Here is a 20,765-nt window from a genome sequence, read left to right as displayed (position 1 = left end):
CTAAGAATACGGGGGGGGGGAGGGAGAGGAGACGGGGGAATGGTTGGAGAGAGGGGGATTCGAGGGATCACTTCTGAGGTTTATCTTACAAGGGTACAGGTGAATCTTTCTAAGAGTAGAATGTGAACGTTTTAAAACAATAACTAAGAAAATGACATGAAGGCTATATTAACTAGTTTGATGGAAGTGTTTTGGATTGTGTGTGAAAACCCCACACTGTACTTTAGAAGTGCATTAATGTACATAGTTACCATTCAATAAAAAAAAAAGAAAATAAGCTATAAACTAAAGGACAATATCTGGATATCATATATCTGATAAAGGTCTTATATTTAGAATATATAAAGAATTTGCTAAAGTCAAGAGGGAAAACAAGTAGCCCAATTAAAAAAAATGGACAAAGCAATTAAACACTTCATAAATGTTTGATACGTGCAAATTAAAGCCAAAGATATCACTAAGTACCTCACAATATCATGTGTTGACAAGGAAGCAAAGAAATTGGAACTCATACATATTGTAGGTGAGAATACAAAACCTACTCTGGAGAACAGTTGGGAAGATTTTTCAAGAGTTAAAAACATACTTAGCATGATCCAGCATTCTATACCTATGTATTTATCTTAGAGAAATAGAAACTTTTGTTCAAGCAAAAACCTGTACATGAATGTTTATGGTAGTTCTAGTCATAATCACCAAAAAGTGGAAAGAAGTGTCCTTAAATTGGTGAAAGGATAAATAAACTCTATTACATCCACATCATGGGATACTACTCTGCAATGAAACAAAATGAACTGATATATTCAATGACTTAGATGAATGACAAAGGCATTACATTGTGTCAAAGAAGTCAGGTCAGTTATATACTACATGATTCCCTTTGTATGGTATGCTCAAAATCACAAAATTATTGTGGTTGAGGATAAATCACTGTTTCCCAACAGTTAGGGGTCTAGAGAGGGTATGACTACAACAGTGTTTCAGGTGATGGCACTTTTTTGGTATCTTGACTGTGGTGGTAATTACATAAATAGATATGTGCGTTAAAAATCATAGAAATGTTGGCTCGGTGCCCACAGCACAGTGGTTACGGTGCCAGTCACACACACCAAGGCGGTGGGTTCGAATCCAGCCTGGGCCAGCTAAACAACAATGACAACTGCAACAAAAAAAAGCCGGATGTTGTGGCAGGCGCCTGTAGTCCTAGCTACTTGGGAGGCTGAGACAAGAGAATTGTTTAAGCCCAAGAGTTTGAGGTTGCTGTGAGCTGTGATGCCACAGCACTCTACTGAGGGTGAAATAGTAAGACTCTGTCTCAAAAAAAAATCATAGAAATATGCACCAAAACGAGTATATTTCATTTCTTGTACATTAAAATTAACTAAATAAAATGAAGCCTGTTTTAAGTCACAAGAGATCTGGTTCCCTAGTGGTAGGAGATGTCTAAAAATAAGGCTAGACGACATTGTATTTCAATCAAAATTGATTCAATATGAAGTTTCACACACCTGTTACACTCTAAAAATTAAGAAACTGGTTATTTTTTACTGGATTATAATCCTGTGACAAAAGGTATACTTAATCTGCAACAGCAATGTACATATTAAGTACAAGAGAAATAAAAGCTCTTTTCCTAATAAAACTTTTTTTTCTAGATCAAAAGCTTAAATCACATATATAATCTGCTAAACTCTTGAATTTTCAGAAACTGGTACATCACCTGGCTACTTTTTCTACTTTTAGTAAAGACAGCGTCTTGCTCTTGCTCAGGCTGGTCTTTAACTCCCTGAGCTCAAGCCATCCAATCACTTTGGCCTCCCAGATAGCTAGGATTATAGGCACAAGCCACTGTGCCCAGCCAGAAAATTTATTATACTTTCTAAGTTATTAATTCATGAAAATTAGGCCTGGGTAATAAAGTAAACAACACAAAAGATTTTCATCACATAAAAATTTCTTCAGGTTTGTATATGAAGTTTAAGTAAAAAGCCTGTTTAATCCAATCCTTGCTACATAGTTGAATATGGATTCTGAGGAAGTGAAGCAGAAGGTATGACTAACCTATATGAACAAAAGATACCCTGAAGATTCCACATGTACGATGTTTACATAATATTTGTAAGAAATGTGTTCATTGTTTTTTACTTGACATATGAGATGTATAAACAGAAAGGGACTGTATGCCACTGTTAAATAACAGACACCTAAAATGTAGTATAGGCAAATTGAAAAGGTAGAAGTAAAATTATCTATAAAATAAATTTGTTTTACCTTGTATTACAGCTGAAGCACACAGAACAGAGAGCAAATTAAAGAACATAGACAAGAAGTTGATTTATACAGTGTTAATTCTATGATAAATCCTCTTATCTAAGATCCTAGGAGATAAAAAATTTGGTGGGGAGAAACATATCAGACTAATACTTAATGAACAACCTCAATGTAACCAGTATAAGTTACATGATGTGTGAACATGATTCATTAATTTTTGTTAATATGGCTCTATGCCCTAAAATTTGACATAAAATTAGCAGGTATCTGGATTAACTGATGAGTTAAAATGTATTACAGGGTAGGACTCTCAGTTTCCTGTATGCCATATAAAGAGCTTGGAAATTATCACTTCCATGCCCACAGTAAGAAAAAAAGCTGAACCGAAAAATCAACAACTCTTCTTGAATCCAAAAGAGAACTGAGGTCATGGAGCAAGCTGCTTCCCTAAAAACTGAAGAAACCAATGAATATATGGAATCACAGCTTACTGGAAGAAGCTGTGGCTTGAACTAGTAAATGGTAGGTATGAACACTTAAAGGGTAAATGAGTAATTAATGAGCGAGGACTACATCCAAAGATTAAAGACTCTTGGGATACCTCCAATATCCTTACCAGGTTCTAAAAGTGAACATTTAAGAAAAATTCCCTCATATTTCCAGCAGGAGGAGAGGAAAAGTAACCATCATAAAATGTGTCAAGAGTATTCAGTTTTCACTAAAAAAGATTTCTTTCTTCAAAGGAAATTATATTATCAAAGCCTAACTGCTTTGGATTTTATCAAGAGTATAAGCAACCTGAGAAAGGGAAAATGCCCAACGCCACTCCCTCCAGCCTTCCTGTTTCATCTAAACAGAGAGGTGGAAGCTAAGAAGCATTTGTGAGTGTCTTATCCTAGGGGCACAGTCTTTGCCAAAAAATCTGAGACCTAATCATAGGATTACAGGACCACCACATCAAGAAGGCTCCTTTATAATAATAAGATTACAACTGAAAGGACTGTAAAATACAGAACCTATTTTAAAAGGAGTATTTAGAGAGACTTGAAGACAATAAGGGAAGACAAAAACAAAGATACTAGAAATTCTAGCCTCTGATATCTACAGCTACATCAAACAGTAGAGACAGCGAATTCCTACGCTTTTTAACATAAATCACATTAAAGGCCTATTCACTTCAGTGCTGTTTACCAAATACTTTGCACATAGCTTAAATAAAAATACAAGGCATGTTAAAAGGAAAAAAAAACCAGTCAGAATAGACAAATCAAACATCAGAACCAGACTCAGATAAAGCAGATATTTTAGAATTATCAGATCAGAAACTTAATATGGTAAAAAGGTCTAAGAAAAAGAAATGGATAGTGTGCAAGTGGGTAATATAAGTTGAGAGGGAAAACTTTATGAAAAAATCAAAAGGTTATATAAGACATCAAAAACATCATAAGAGAAATGAAGAATGTTTTTGATGAGCTCATGAGTAGAAAAGAATCAGTAATCTTGACAACTTATGTCAATGGAAACTTCACAAAATGAAAAGCAAAGAATAAAAAGAATTCAAAAATGGAAAAGAATATGTAAGAACCGTGAGACAACTAAAAAAGTAAAGTGTAACATATGCATGTGTACTGAGAATACCAGGAGGAAAATAAAAACAGAAGAAATATTTTAAGATAATAATGGCTGAGAATTTTCTAAAATTAATGAAAACACCAAATCATAGATCCAGGAAGCTCAGGAAATACATTGAGCATAATGCTTTCTAAAAACCCTACACCTTTGCATATCATATTCAAATTGCAAAAAAAACCAAAGACAGAACAAATCTTAAAAGAAGCCAGAGGAATTAAACATATACTAACATTTGGGTGGGAAAAAATATTTCAAAAAATCACACACAATAACAAGCCAGAGGGAAAAATATCTGTAAAGGAAAGAGGTAAAAAATAACATTGCCCAAACAATTCAGCAAGAAAAATAAACAAACAAATCGAAAAGTTGGGAAAAAACAAGAAAAGAAGTTTTTCAAAAAAACACAGACAGATGGCTAACAAACATATGAGCAAATGCTAAACATCAATAATCACGGAGGGAATTCAAATTAAAACCATAATGAGATACCACCTCTTTCCTGTCAGAATGTCCATTATTTAAAAGTCAAAAAACAACAGATGCTGGTATGGATATAAAGAAGTAACACTATACACTGTTGGTGGGACTGCAAATTAGTACAGCCTCTATGGAAAACAATATGGAAATCACTCAAAGAAATAAATGTAGACCTACCATTTGGTCCAGTAATCCCATTACTGGGTATTTACTGAAATGAAAATAAGTACTTTTATCAAAAATATACCCACATTTGAATATTGATTGCAGCACAAATCACCATTGCAAAGATGTAGAATCAACTTAAGTGCCCGTTAATTCATGAGAAGATAAAGAAAATGTGGGTGTGTGCATGTGTGTATGGAATACTACTCAGCCATAAAAAGGAATGAAACATGTTTTGCAACAACTTGGATGGAACTGGAAATCATTATCCTAAATGAAGTATCTCAGGAATGGAAAAACAAACCAAACACCACATGTACTCACTAATAATTGGGAGCTAAATGATGGGCACAAACAGGCACAAAGAGATGCAAAGGACAATGGAAACTAAGAAGAGGGGGTAGAAAGGTGATGAAGGGTAAAAATTATCCAGTACAATGAATATGATTATGGTGATTGGCACACTAAAAGCCCCAACATAACTATTATACAAGGTATCTGTGTAACAAAATCATTTGTACCCCCTCAATATTTTGAAAACAATATTAAAACCATGATGAGGTTAAAACCCCAACCATGTCAGAACAAATGTTAGTAAAAAGTCAAAAAAGAACAAATGCTACAGTAGATGCAAAGAAAAACAAACTGTTATACACTGTTGCTGGGATTGCAAACTAGTATAATCACTATGAAATACAGTATGAATATCCCTCAAAAAGCTAAATGTAGACCTACAAAAGCTCTGACTTCAGCCTTACACTGTGTATCTACGTAACAAAAGCAATTGTATTTTGAAATAAATATAAACTAAAATACCACTTGTCTTCAGAAATAATGTAGAGTGAAATATTTAAACTGTTGAAAGAAAAAAAAAACCCACCAACCTAGAGTTCTGCTTTTACCCAGTGAAATTGTCCTTTAAAGTAAAAAAATAAAAAGAAAAGAGAAACACTTTGCAAAAGAAGCAAAAATTGAGGGAGTTTTCTGCTAATACAGGGGTCTTCCAAGAACATGTATTAACATAAAGGTCTTCAGAGAAAAGAAAAATGATATAGATCAAAATTTTGGATTTCATAAGGAAGAGGAGTAAATTAATAAAAAATAAAATCTTTTCCTTTTTATTCTTAATTGATCTATTAACAAAAACCAGTTTTTTTTTGTATTAACAACAGTAACAATGTATTGGGTAATTAGAGCTTATAAATAGGTAACATGAATGACAGCAATGTGTAAGTGATGAGAGGAATAAATTAGGAAAATACTGTTATGTGTATTACCCCCGAAGCAGTATGTTATATGAAAGTAGACTTACATTCATCATAAATGTACATTACAAATTCTGTGGCAACCACTAAAAAATTTGAAAAGTTTAATTGGAATGTTAAGACTAGAAAAAAACAAAACCATATAAAATATTTAATTAAATCTGAAGAGGAAAGAAAAATACTGAAAGAAAACTAAACCAAAAACAGAGAACTTGAGCCATGAATAAAAACTAGGTACATATGTGGTCAACAGTAATTCAAAAAATATTGGTTAATGATTTTTTTTTTTTTTTGAGACAGAGTCTCAAACTGTTGCCCTGGGTAGAGTCCTGTGGTATCAAAGCTCACAGCAACCTCCAACTCTTGGGCTTAAGCAATTCTCTTGCCTCAGCCTCCCAAGTAGCTGTGACTACAGGCACCAGCCATAATACCCGACTATTCTTTGGTTATAGCTGTCATTGTTGTTTGGTGGGCCCGGGCTGGATTTGAACCTGCCAGCTCTGGTATATGTGGCTAGTGCCCTAGCCACTTGAGCTACAGGCAGTGGGCCTGGTTAATCATTTTAAATATGAATAGTATATACCAATTAAAGGAGAGATTGTCAGAGTGGATTAAAAAAAATGATCCAATTACAGATCCCACTTTAAAAAGATATGATGGATTAAAAGTAAATGTATATGAAAGCTATAAATTAATTTCAAAGTAGGGCTGAGTACATTGAATACTTTTTCTTCCATTCTTGAGATACTTTGCTAAGAAGAATACGTTCCAGCTCCATCCATGTAAACATGAATGAGGTAAAGTCTCCATCTTTCTTTAAGGCTGCATAATATTCCATGGTGTACATATACCACAATTTATTGATCCATTCGTGGGTCGATGGGCACTTGGGCTTCTTCCATGACCTAGCAATTATGAATTGGGCTGCAATAAATATTCTGGTACAAATATCTTTGTTGTAGTGTAATTGACTGTATTAATGTACACAGCTATGATTTAAGTAAAAAAGTAAATGTATAAAGAAATATATACCACACTAACACTAATCAAAGTGCAGTTGGAGTAACTATTAATTTTAGATAAAGCAGACTTTAGAACAAGGAAAATTAACAGGGATTAAAAAGAGGGTATTACATAATGATAAAGAGGTCAATTCGCCTAAAAGATATAACAATCTTTAAAAAAATAAAAAAAAAAATTAGAGGACGGTCAGGTTCTGGACAGCTAGTACCTTGGTGTTGACTAGTACAGATCGTCTCTGCCCAAGTTATCCCTTTCAAATTCATCCATCTTGGGGTCACAACCCTCGGATTAACTTTACAAAAGAAAAGGTATTTTGCCACAGTTCCCTTCTGCTAGAAATGGCCAATGTGCTTTGTAGCAGAGCCAGACTGTATCTCCCAGGGCTTTGCTCTTCAGTTAAAAGGGTTGTCAATCCCAAAACTTTTTCAACTGTGGGATCATTAGGTTCTGATGAGTCTCATGTAGCCAATACACCTCTAGATATATGCTCTTGAACAGTGTGGTCTAATGAAACTATGGGACTGTTTGTACCTTAGGATCAGAGATTCTAGCTTCCTGGGAACATAGGTTTTGATTGTTACCTTAATGGGACCGCTTCACAGAAGAAAAGCCTGGTTCATAAAACTTTGCCTGATGTTCTAATAGAACCTTTATAAAGTTGAGAGACATGAGCTTGTGATGGCATAATATGTAAATGAATTCCAAGGTAATGATGTACCTGTCTAACAAGAAATTAGCAGTGAAGAAACTTACTTAGAAAGTGCCATAGTAGAGTGTGTAATCCAGACATGTCCAGAATTGCTGTGAAGAGATTTTGAATCACTATTTCCAGAAGTAGCTAACAGCAAACTAATGATTCTGACTGTAACACAGAAGATTAAACAGGACATAACTGTTTAGAGTGAAGAGGTAGAAACTGAAAGAGAAATGCTCTTAGGAAAGTTCATCAGCAGTGTTAAGGAAATTTGCTGTGCTCTTCAAGCTAAAGGTTACTGGGCTGACTTCAATGACCCATCATCAGGTTTGGTATTTTTTGGACCATGTACAAAACAACACTCTTTTTGAAACAGATGAACGCTACCAATAAGTATTCTCTGTCAATGATCTTGGATGCTGTAAAGTGATTTGTCAGAGTCTCTGGGGTACCCATGTATTTGAAGGAAGTATCTTCACTAATGCAACATCAGTCATATTATGAAAAAATTAAGTGAAAACTAGCAGTAAGGTCAATTTATTTGCTGAATTGGTTGTATGTAACATTTGGATTGATCTATAAAAACTGTCAAAGACTTCAACTGTTAAAAGATAGTTATTTCTAAGTATTTCAACATTAATGAATTTTCAACATTCTCAAGTGATTTGTGATTTTTAAATTGCAAATGCTCTTCTTGATGCCCACAGCACGGTTGCAGTGCCAGACACATGCACTGAGGCTGGTGGGTTCGGGGCCAGCTAAACAACAATAACAACTGCAACAAGAAAATAGCCAGGCACTGTGACAGGCACCTATAGTCCCAGTTAGTTGGGAGGCTGAGGCAAAAGAATTGCTTAAGCCCATGAGTTTGAGGTTGCTGTGAGCTGTGACACCACAGTACTCTATGGAGGGCAACATAGTGAGACTGTATCAAAAAAAAAATGCAAATGATAATTATTTAAAATACCTTTGAATACACTGTAAGCACATCCACATTGTATAGAATGTGGTAATTAGCATGTAACCAGGGTATAATCTCCTATTGTTATATTTCCCCTTTACTGAGAAAAAAAAAAGTTTTAATTGTTTTGCTCCAAAATAAATCACACATTTGGTTATAAAAAATAAAAATTAAAAATCAACAAAAGAGAAAACAAAACAAAACAACAACAACAAAAAGATGTAACAATCTTTAATGGGTATGCACCTAACAACAAAATGTCAAAAATAAGTGAGACAAAAACTTATAGAATGACAAGGGAAAAATAGATAAATCCTTTATTACAGCTGGAGACATGAGCACTTCTTCATCAGTAATTGATAAATGTATTTGGTAGAAAATCAGTAAAGATACAGTTGAAATGAATAGCACCAATTACTTGATTCTAAATGGCACCAGTAGGATATTCTATCCACTCTATACAACAATAGCAGAACAAATTCTTCTCAAACTCATATAGAACATTCAGCAAGTTATACCATATTCTCAGCCACAAAACAGATCTCAACAAATTAATTAATTAATTTATTTATTTATTTGAGACAGAGTCTCACTATATCACCCTCGGTAGTGTGCCATGGCATCACAGCTCACAGCAACCTCAAACTCTTGAGCGTAAGCAATTCTCTTCCCTCAGCCTCCCAAGTAGCTAGGGCTACAGGCACCCACCACAATGCCCGGCTATTTTTTTCGTTGTTATTGTAGTTGTCATTGCCATTTGGAAGGCTGGGGCTCAGTTTGAACCCGCCAACCCTGGCATATGTGGCCAGTGCCCTAACTGCTGAGCTACAGGCACCAAGCCAGATCTCAACAAATTTAAAAGAATATATGTGGTCCAAAGTCTGTTCCCAGACAACAATGAAATTAAATTAGAAAACAATAGCAAGAAGATGGATAGAATACCCCAAAGATTAAACAACATACTTTAAAATAACATATGGGTCAGGAAGTCTTAAAAGAACTCTTAAAATATTTTGAAATAAATAGAAATGAAAGTACAACTTATCAAAATTTGTGAGATGCAGTGAAAGCAGTGTGAAGAAAACATATAGCATCAAATGCATATATTAGAAAAGAAATATCTAACATCAGCAATATAAGCTTCCACCTTAGGAAATTAGCAAAAGAAAATAAATCCCTAATAAACAGAATAAAAATTGGAACAGAAATCAATGAAATTGAAAACAAAATCAACAGAGGAAGTCAACAATAAAGAACAATAAAATGGATAAGGCTCTAATCAGGCTAACAAAGCATAAAAGAGAGAAGACATAATTTACTAACATCAGAAATGAAAAGAGGGGGGCCAGGTGTGGTGGCTCATATCTGTAATTTAGCACTTTGGGAGGCCAACCCAGGTGGATTGCTTGAGCTTAGGAGTTCAAGACCAACCTGAGCAAAAGCGAGACTCCTGTCTCTACTAAAAATAGAAAATCTGAGGCAAGAGGATCACTTGAGCCCAAGATTTGGAGGTTGCTGTGAGGTATGATGCCATGGCACTTTACCCAGGAAAACAGCTTGAGACTATCTCAGAAAAAGAAATGAAAGAGGGGCCATCACTATTGATTCTATGAGCAGTAAGAGGATAATAAAAGACTATTATGCACAACTCTATGCCCACAAATTTTATAACTTAGAAAAAATAGACTAATTTCTTAAAATATCTCTGTCTATAAAAGAAGGAATAAATTAAATATGTCTATACATGTTAAGAAGTTGAATCAGTAAGTGATAACCTTCTAAAACAGAAAGCACCAGGTCTAAGTGGTTTTGCTAGTGAATTTTACCAAATGCTTAAAGAAATTATGCAAATTTTCTATAATTTCTTCTAGAAAATAGAGGTAAAGGAATACTTACTAATTTATTCTAGGAGGTCAGCATCACTCTAATACCAAAATGAGGCAATTGCAGAAAATGAAAAATACAGACTACTCTTTCTCCTGAACACAAATAAAAAAAAATCCTCAACAAAATATTAGCAAATCAAATCTAACAATGTATAAAAATAGTTATATAATATGACCAAGTAGAATTTATTATGGATATGGAAAGCTGGTTAAACACTTGAAAATCAATTAATTTAACCCATCGCATCAACAGGCTAAAGAATAAAAACCATATGCTATCAATAGAAAAAGATTACTTAACAAAACCGGCACCTATTCATAAAAACTCTCAGAAAACTAGGAAGAGGGGAAACTTATTCAACTTGATTAAAAAATCTATGAAAACATTAAAGCTTACAATATACTTAATGGTGAGAATTAAGGTGTGCCTCCCCCTCGAGATTATGAACAGGCCATGTTAATTTATACAAGTCAACTACTTTCTTATATACCGCCAATGCAATTTCAAATAAAATATACACCACAATTTAAATTAGCAATAAAATGGAACACTTATGTATAAATCTAACAAATATGTATAACTAAAAAACTCAAAGAAATGAAAAGCTAAATAAATGGAGAGATATTTCACATTCATGGATAAGAAGAATTAATATTGCTGAGATGTCAGTTTTCCCCAGCTTGATATACAGATTTAATGTAATCATAATCAAAATCTCAGCAAGTAATTCTGTGGATATAGACAAATTGATACTCTAAAGTTAACAAAGAAAGGCAAAAAACACAAAAATACAAAAAACTCAAAATGGCTAACAATACCAAAGAAGAAAACAGCATTAAATGGCTGACACTACTTGACTAAAAGACTTACTATAAAAGCTACAGTAATCCAGACAATGTGGTACTGGTCAAAGAACACACAAACACATCAATGGAAACAGAACATAGAGCACAAAAAAGGGAAACAGAACAGATTCCCACAAATATATTCAATTGATATTTGATAAAAGGAGCAAAGCCAATCCAATGGGGAAAGGAAAATCTTCTCAATGAATGGTATTAGAACAACTGGATTTGAACAACAATAAAAAGAATCTAGACACTGACCATACATCATTCAGAACAAATTTAACTCCAAATAGATCATAAACCTCAATGTATTATAAAATGCATAACTATAAATCTTATAAGAGACAAGAGAAGATAAAATCTAGGTAACCTTGAGTCTGACAATGACTTTTGAAATGTAACACCAGACACACAATCTGTGAAAGATTAGTAAGGAGGATTTCAATATTAAAAATGTCTGACCTGCAAATGGCACTATCAAGAGAAAGCAAAAGACAAGCTATATAGTGTGAGAAAAAATTTGCAAAAGACATACCTAAAGTTTGGCATCTACTCTCTCTAGTACACTAGTATCACTGTAACTAACTGACATTCATAGTATATAAATTCATTCCTGATTTTATATTTGTAAATATATAAGAAATGTTTAAAAAAAACTTAAAAAAGACTGATACCCAAAACATACTAGAACTCTTAAACCACAATAAGAAAACAATAACTCAAAGATCTGAACAGTCACCTTACCAAACAAGATATACAGATGGCAAATATGCATATGAAAAGATGCTCAAACATCTTATGTCATGAGGCACTTACAAATCAGAAAACAAGATGGCACTATATATTTCTTAGAATGGTTAAAATCTAAAACATTATTAACACTGAATGCTGATAAGGACATGGAGAAACAGGAACTTTCATTTATTGCTGGTGGGAATGGAGACTAGTGTAAGCACTATAAAAGACAAGTTTGGCAGTTTCTCACAAAACTAAACATTGTCTTATGATATGACCCAGCAATCATGCTCCTTGTTATTTACCCAAATGAGTTGAAAACTTACGTCTACACAAAACCCTGCACGCAAATGTTTACTGCAGTTTTATTGATAACTGCCCCAATTTGGAAGCAACCAAGACATCTTTCAAACTGTGAAGGGATAAGCACACTATGGCACATATACACAATGTAATATTATACCGTTATAGAAAGAAATGAACTGTCAAGTTATAAAAAAAAAAAAAGAAAGAACCTAAAATACAAACTGCTTAGTGAAGGAAACCAGTTTGAAAAGGCTAAATACTATAAGATTCAAACTATAGCTCATTCTGGAAGAGGTAAAAATAAGATAGCAACAAGACCAGTGATTGCTGAACTTGGGAGGAAGGAAGGAGAGATAAATAAGTGGATCACATGGGATTTTTAGGGCAGGGAAACTATTATATATGATACTATAAAAGTAGATAAATGGCATTATACATTTTCCAAAAACCACATAACTATACAAGACAAAAAAGTGAGTCCAAATGCAAACTATGGACTTAGTTATTGATAATGTAACTTTTAAAAATAACTGTAACATTAATTTAAGCATATGTACCACATTAGAGCAAGATGTTAATAATATAAAAAACTGTACTATGGGAGGAAACAGGGAGATATATATATATATACATACACACCTGAGTGTATATATATATATATATGAACACTCTGAATTTATATCTCGATGTTTCTGTAAATGTAAAACTTCTCCAAAATATGGTCGTTAATTATTAAAATTTAAAAAGTACTCTAAGGTATAAATCATCTTCTCAATTGAAGGCTTTGAGTAGCACTGCTTCATTTAAAAAATATATTTTGCAGAATAATTTCAAAATATCAAAGTCAAGCAAAAAGTGTATAAATTTTCTGAAGATATAAATGTCAAAACAGTTACTGGAAAATTCTAGCTCCTCCATTAAGCCTTCCCTAAGTGCCTAATCATTGGCACTCTCATAATAGAGTTTTATTTCTTTCTCCTTTTGGATATTTATATCATGTCATATATATACACAGGGGCTCCCCAAAAATATATACACATTTTAAGAAAGGAAAAACTGCATTAAAATTGTAATAATATATAACAACCAAAGATGAATACAAGTCACATTAAAGCATCTTTTGTAAACTGTAGAAATCAAACATGACTTGAGTATTACAAATTTAATACAGTTTTTTTTCCCTTTTTAAAACTATTTATATACATTTTTGGAGCCTCTGTATGTGTGTTTGTATAAATCATTATATATTTTCTCCTTTGGTACACTAAAACTCTAGGAAAGTCTGTGTTTTATTCATTTTTGCATTTCCAGCTGTCTAGCACAGTGTCTTCTACCTATAGTAGTTACTCAGTTAAGTATTTATTCAATACATATATTATCCCTTATATAATAGATAGATTCCTGGGAAAAGGGGTATTGATGTTATTTTTATAAGTCACACTCTCCCTTAAAATTACTTTATAATTTTAAGATAGCTTATTGTGATGCTGTTTGGAATGGTTAAATGTTACTACTATGCTCTACATGCCTGAAATTATTCTGTGGTCTAGATCCTGTTTAGTAAAAAGAAAGTTGTTTTCTATATGCCTTGAAAGCACTAGCAGGCACTCATCAGAACATCTGGCCAATTTCCTCCTTTTCCTGACTCAAAAGAAATCAAACTTACTTTCTGAGGATTTTCTATATTCGTTTATATTTACTTGCAATTAGTTTACATGAGTTTAATGCAACATTGTTCCACTCTATAGGAACTCAGTATTTGTTGACTGAAAAACCAACAATTAACCTCTTAAAAATAGTGCAGCCTTTAAGGAAGATAGCTTAAATCTAGATTTCATACCAGATATTTACCTGTCATGAAGCAATAGAAATCAGTATTTCCAAGGATGGGAACTCATTCTAAAAATAAATTCTAACATAAATGTCACTACTTAACTCTTCCATTGGTTAGCTTAGTCATGCTCTGACATGTTCTCTTCAACTCAAAAGGAAGTTCAGAAAACCATCTGCCTTTAGCTTGTAAGCCAGGTACTTGCATTAAACTTATAAATGAATAAAAGCCAATTTGCTAATTATGTCTTGCATAAGAGCTCAGAGTCATCTTTATCCTTAAGTAATTTATATGTAAAAGATAATTTGGCAAACAGTACCGGGCTAAAAATGAATGTGAGCATTCAAAAAAATTTCAACATTAGCTACCAAAATTTGATTTGTAATACTGTTCCCCCTGTTCGGTTTATGGATTCTTGATCTGTTGTTCAGCATTTTGATTTAAGTAAATGCTTTCCCCAGAAATGGGTGAGATTCATTGGGAGAGTACTCCAGAGTCCATAGATGAGAAAGAATAAATGAAAATACAATCAGAATATTTTGGTTTTGCTCTTATCTCTTCAATCATTCCTTCTCAGTTTCTTTTACTATTATTCACTGTTTACTTCTCTACAGAAACACATTAATCAAACTTTCTGTCCTCAGTTGTCCTCTATTTCTGCTCGTTTCCTTGGTGAAGTCATTAATTTGCATTGTTTCGACTATGACCTGTTAATCTCTCTAGTCCTGGGCTCCTTTCTGAGCTTGTATTATTAGCTGGATATCCCTATCTAGATGCTCTGCTAGCATGTCAAACTTAACATATCCAAAACCAAGATTTTCATTTTTCTAAGTAAGACTTCCTGACTTACTATCTACTTCTGTTAAAATATTCTTGGCATCACCTTTCAATCCTATCCTTTCTTTAAAAACCTCTAAAAGCCCATCCATTGCCAAGTTTGTTAAGTCTATCTCACAATGTCTCTTCCATTTTTTGCCTCCATATTGCCATTTCTACCATCACTCTAACAGTGGTTCTCAAACTGCCTAATGCCGCAACCCTTTAATATAGTTAAAAGGGGTCGCAACTCACAGGTTGAGAACCACTGCTACAAACTGTTGTTACTTCTTACCTAAACTATTACATTAGCCTCATAACTAGTTAGTAAATACATTTGATGAATGAATGCATGAAATTAATGGTATCCTTACTTCAAATCTCTTACCACTTTCATCCATCATCTACAATAGAGCCAGAGTAATTTCCTAAAGCACAACTCTAACCTCATTACTCTTGTATTCAAAATAGAGTTTTCTACTTATCACATAATACATTTTTCTGTTTCACAGTTAAAATAGTTCATATCAAAAGCTCTATCTTTGTAAGCTTAGTTCCAATTCCTCTAAAATACTTCCCTCTCATTGGCGACAAGACAGAATGTTCACTTCTCCACACTTACTATATGTTCTTTCACATCTAGGTTATTGTATGTAGTACATACAATGTAGTAACTACATTGTAGTAAGACCTTTTCCAGTTTGCAATCTCACTGCCGCTGTACTTACAGCTGCCAGAGGTTACTACATACTACAATGTTACTACTATGCTCTACATGCCTGAAATTATTCTGTGGTTATTGTTCATGTTATTCTTATGCCAGTAATAATCAAGGCCTATGTTAGATGTCATTTCTTCTCTGAAACCTTTTCTGACTCCCCATCCTGATGATTCTTACTTTTTCTCTGAAACTCCACAACACCTGACTGTTACTTCTATAAATCACTTGTGACCTACCTTGTATTATGGCAATAAAACTTCCTTTATTATTTATGATTTGAGCAACGAAATTGGATTTATTCGTATCTAAATACTCTGTGTGCCAAGAACAGTATTTAGTATGGTAAGTTCTCAATAAATATTTCTGGGATAGGAAAAAGAATGAGTAAATAAAGGAAACATACACAGTACAGGGACTGGGTTCTAAAACAAAGTATTAATCCTTCTATGTGAAAGGAATAACCAAATTACAGCCAAATTTCATTTACACTTGTTTTAAGCAATACTTTTCATTATATTTTTGGAAATCTACATTTATTTAACACTGATATTACTATACTGCATTTTACTTCCTGCCAGGAACTGTTCTAAGCCTTTTCTATGTTAATTTAATCCTTATAGAAACCCCATTTTACAAATCAGGACTCTTAGGCATGGAGACTAAGTGACTTACTCAAGGTTATAAGGTGTTTAGTGGGAGAGCATAGCCAGATGGACTCCAGAGACTTCATACTCACTATATATATTGTACCTATAGATGTATACTTCCCTGACTTTAAAATCTGAAAAAAAAAATTGAAAATAGCATTTTGTTCTTGAAAATTCAGGGTTATCATTATAACTTTGCTTTCCTTCCCAAGGACCCAGTGGGAAAGCTACTGAAATGTACAAGGAATTTGATACCAAATGTACCAAAATGCCCACCTTTCATGGCTGACTACTTTTCATTATTTGTTTTTAAGTTTATTTGCTTTTTTTCTCTTCATATTAAAGTGCTCCTTACCACTTATGACCATCTTTGTGCCTAAAATGGCTTCATTTACCAGGACCTGGGAATCAAACTCATCAAAAGTATTGTATTTTTGATTCAAAAGGGTAGGAGCAAGATGGCGGCTGAGTAACAGCTTCCTTGCAACTGGGCACAGTGAGTCTGGGGAGAGAAGACTCCAGGCATCTCTCACTGGTGGGATTTGCCCAGAAACATCCCTTTTGGAACACAGGGAGTCAGTGAGACTGGACCCCATGAGGAAGACAAAAGTAGTGGGGAACTGGCACGTATTTGCTTGTTAGCTTGGTCTAATACCTCTGGCAGCTGTAAGTACAGCGGCAGTGAGATTGCAAACTGGAAAAGGTCTTACACGTGAGCTGTTTTGGTTTCTTTTGGACTTGGCACTCAGTTGAACTACCTTGGGAGAATTCGGGCAAGAGTAGGGAGGACTTTTAAGTCTTGTCTTGGGCCCCACACTGAGCCACTGAGCCAGATAGAGCTCATAGTGTTTGGCTGTGGGCCGCATGCAGCCATTGTGGGAGAACTGCCCCTGGCAAGCTTCAACCTCAGGGTTTCAGAGCAAGGTTCAGGCAGGAGTGGGGAAACTAGTGACCGAGCAGCCTAAAGGCAGGTTGGAGATGCCTTACAGCTTGGCCCTCAGGGTCATAGAGTGAGACTGGTTTTGGCACACTGGGTAAGTGGATAGCCACTTCAGGAGCGATCCCAGAAACAAGTGCTTTCCTGGGAAAGCTTCTGCTTGGCCAAGGTTAGCAGTTTAAAGTGCCTTTTAAGCGGGCTGAGGAGAGATTTAGGCTCTCCATCCTGTGGGGTTTGAGAAATCAGCAGACGCCTCCAGTCTCCATCTCCTACAGCCATTATCAGCATTGTGATTAACATCTCATACCCCAGAAGATCACCTGTTGCCCAGACAATATTCAGCAAGATATTTTCATACTGCTTTGTTTTTTTTCCTTGTTTTCATTTTTTTAATGTCAACATTTTCCCTATAGATTTTTCTTTTCTTTTTTCTTTCTTTTTTTCTTCATTTTTCTAGTTTAAATATAATTTTCCATTGTTGCCTTTTTAACAATTAGAATTTCATTTTTGTTAGTGTTTCTACCCTTATTATTTGCTTTTTTCCCCAATTTTATCCCATAAAGTTTTCTGTTTGCTTGTTTTGGTTTGACTTATAGCATTTCTGTCTTTCCTCTCCACTTGGTGAAGGTGGGGTACTGGGTCCAAACAGGCTACCAAAGAGCTGCTGACCTCAAGGGAACTACCCAAGCTGGCACCCCCACAGGTTAGGTTTTTTTCTTTTGAGACAGAGACTCAAGCTGTCCCCCTGGGTTGAGTACTGTGGCATCACAGCTCACAGCAACCTCCAACTCTTGGGCTCAAGTGAGTCTCCTGCATCAGCCTCCCAAGTAGCTGGGACCACAGGCGCCTGCCACAACGTCCAGCTGTTTTTTGGTTGCAGCCATCATTGTTGTTTGGCAGGCCCGGGCTGGATTTGAACCCTCCACTTTAGGTGTATGTGGCTGGTGCCTTAGCCCCTTGAGCCATAGGCACCAAGCCGAGGTTAGGGGGTTTTAAGGATGGGTCAAAGAACCCTACTGTACACCTCTATTGCTCCTGTCTCCCTCTTTCTGTGCCTTTCTTCTCTTTGTCAATATTCCCTTTTACCCACCCCCCTCTCCTTTCTCTTTTTTCTTTGTTTTCTTTCTTTCTTTCCTTCTTCCTCTTCAGTCTCCTCATCCTTCTGGTCCTGTACCAAAAGGACTCATCGAAACCCTAGTCCAGAGGCACTATAACTTAAAGAGCAAGAGGAAATGAAAGGAAAATTAGGGCAAGGAAACAGATTAAAAAAAAACACTTATGAGGAAAAATCAGCAGAGAAATCCTGGCAACATGAAAACACAGTCCAGAGCAACCCCCCAAACCCCAAGGGACCACGAGGTAGCTGCTGCAGAGGATTCTACCTATAACAAAATGTTAGAAATGACAGAAAGGGAATTTAAAATACACATGATGAAAATAATGAAGGAAATGATGGAAACAATGAAGGAAACTGCTGATAAAGTGGAAAACAACCAAAAGAAAGTCCAAAAACAGAATCAAATAAGAGAAGAACAATATGAAGAATATAGAAAGGATATAGCAGAGCTGAGGGAACTGAAGCAGTCAATTAGTGAACTTAAAGATGCAATAGAAAGTATCATCAATTAGACCACACAGAAGAAAGAATCTCAGAGATAGAGGACAAAGCTCTTGAGATAACTCAGATAGTTAAAGAGGGAGAAAAGGAGAGAAAACAGAACATTCACTGACAGAATTATGGGACTTTATGAAGTGTTCAAACATACGAGTTATAGATATCCAAGAAGGGGAAGAAGAATGCCCCTGGGGAATGGAAACCATACTAGAGAATATTATAATGAAAATTTCTGAAATATCACCAAAGATTCTGACACACTCCGTTCAGAGGGACATCGGACCCCAGGTCACCTCAACTCTAGCAGAGCTTCTCCAAGACACATTGTGATGAACCTGTCCAAAGTCAAGTCAAAAGAAAAGTTTCTTCAGGCTGCCAGGAGTAAGTGCCAGTTGACCTACAGGGGCAAATCTACCAGGGTGACTGCAGACTTCTATAATGAAATTCCTAAGCAAGAAGACAATGGTCATCTACCTTTAATCTACTTAAACAGAACAATTTCTAGTCCAGAATTATGTATCCTTCTAAGCTAAGCTTTAAAATTGATAGAGAAATCAAATCATCTACTGATATACAAACATTGAGGAAATTCGCCACAAGACCAGCTCTACAGCAAATACTTCAACCTGTTCTACACACTGACCATCACAATGGATCAACAGCAAAGTAAGCACTCAGAAATTAAAAGACAGATCTTAACTTCCATACTGATGCAAAAAATAAAACTAAGCAATGGACTCTCTCAAAATAAGACTAATAGAATACTACCACACTTATCAATTATCTCAATAAATTTTAATGGCTTGAATTTCCCACTGAAGAGGCATAGATGGGCTAATGGGATTAAAAAACACAAGCCATCCATTTGCTGTCTGCAAGAAACACACCTAGCTTCAAAAGACAAATTAAAACTCCAAGTTAAGGGTTGGAAGACAATATTTCAGGTGAATGGAATTCAGAAGAAAAGATTAGTTGCAATATTATTTTCAGATACATGGGGATTTAAAGCAACCAAAGTCAAAAAAGACAAAGATGGTCACTTTATATTGGTCAAGGGAAAAATACAACAAGAAGATGTTTCAATTCTAAATATTTATGCACCAAACTTAAATGTTCCCAGATTCTTGAAACAGACCTTACTCAGTCTGAGCAATATATCCTATAACACCATAATAATAGGGAACTTTAACACTACTTTTACAGAGCTGGACAGATCCTCTAAACAAAAATTAAACAAAGATATCAGGGACTTAAATGAGTCCACAGAACAACTGTGCTTAATAGACACATATAGAACACTCCATCCCAAAGATAAAGAATATACATTCTTCTCATCATCCCATGGAACATTCTCCAAAATTGATCATATCCTAGGACACAAAACAAACCTCAACAGAATCAAAAGAATTGAATTTTTACCTTATATCTTCTCAGACCACAAGGCATTAAAGGTGGAACTCAACTCCAACAAATACATTCAACCTGACACAAAGGCATGGAAATTAAACAACCTTCTGTTGAATGACAGTTGGGTGCAGGAAGAAATAAAAGAGGAAATCATTAACTTCCTTGAGCACAACAATGAAGATAAAGCTACCAAAACCTGTGAGATACAGCAAAAATAGTCCTGAGAGGAAAATTTATCGCTTTAGATGCCTACATTTGAAAAACAGAAAGAGAGCACATCAACAAACTCACAAGTCATCTTATGGCACTGGAAAAAGAAGAACAATCTAAGCCTAAGCCCAGCAGAAGAAAAGAAATATCCAAAATTAAATCAGAGATCAATGAAAATGAAAACAAAGGAATCATTCAGAAAATTAATGAAACAAGGAGTTTGTTTTCTGAACAAATAAATAAAATAGATAAATCTTTGGCCAGATTAACTAGAAATAGAAAAGTAAAATCTCTAGTAACCTCAATCAGAAATGATC

General features: G+C 34.8%; 1 protein-coding gene and 1 pseudogene across 3 annotated transcripts in view; one reads left to right on the top strand and one right to left on the bottom strand.

Moving 5' to 3' along the window:
• Window positions 1-20,765, bottom strand: part of ABCB7 (ATP binding cassette subfamily B member 7) — a 124,196-nt gene that overhangs the window by 37,298 nt on the left and 66,133 nt on the right. The gene's annotated exons all lie outside the window — the stretch shown is intronic.
• Window positions 7,052-8,051, top strand: LOC111722360 (annotated as a pseudogene).

This window comes from Otolemur garnettii, unplaced genomic scaffold (genome assembly GCF_000181295.1).
Source record: "Otolemur garnettii isolate 467f Iridium unplaced genomic scaffold, OtoGar3 scaffold00239, whole genome shotgun sequence".
NCBI lineage: Eukaryota > Metazoa > Chordata > Mammalia > Primates > Galagidae > Otolemur > Otolemur garnettii.
This window is presented reverse-complemented; position numbering and strand designations above follow the sequence as displayed.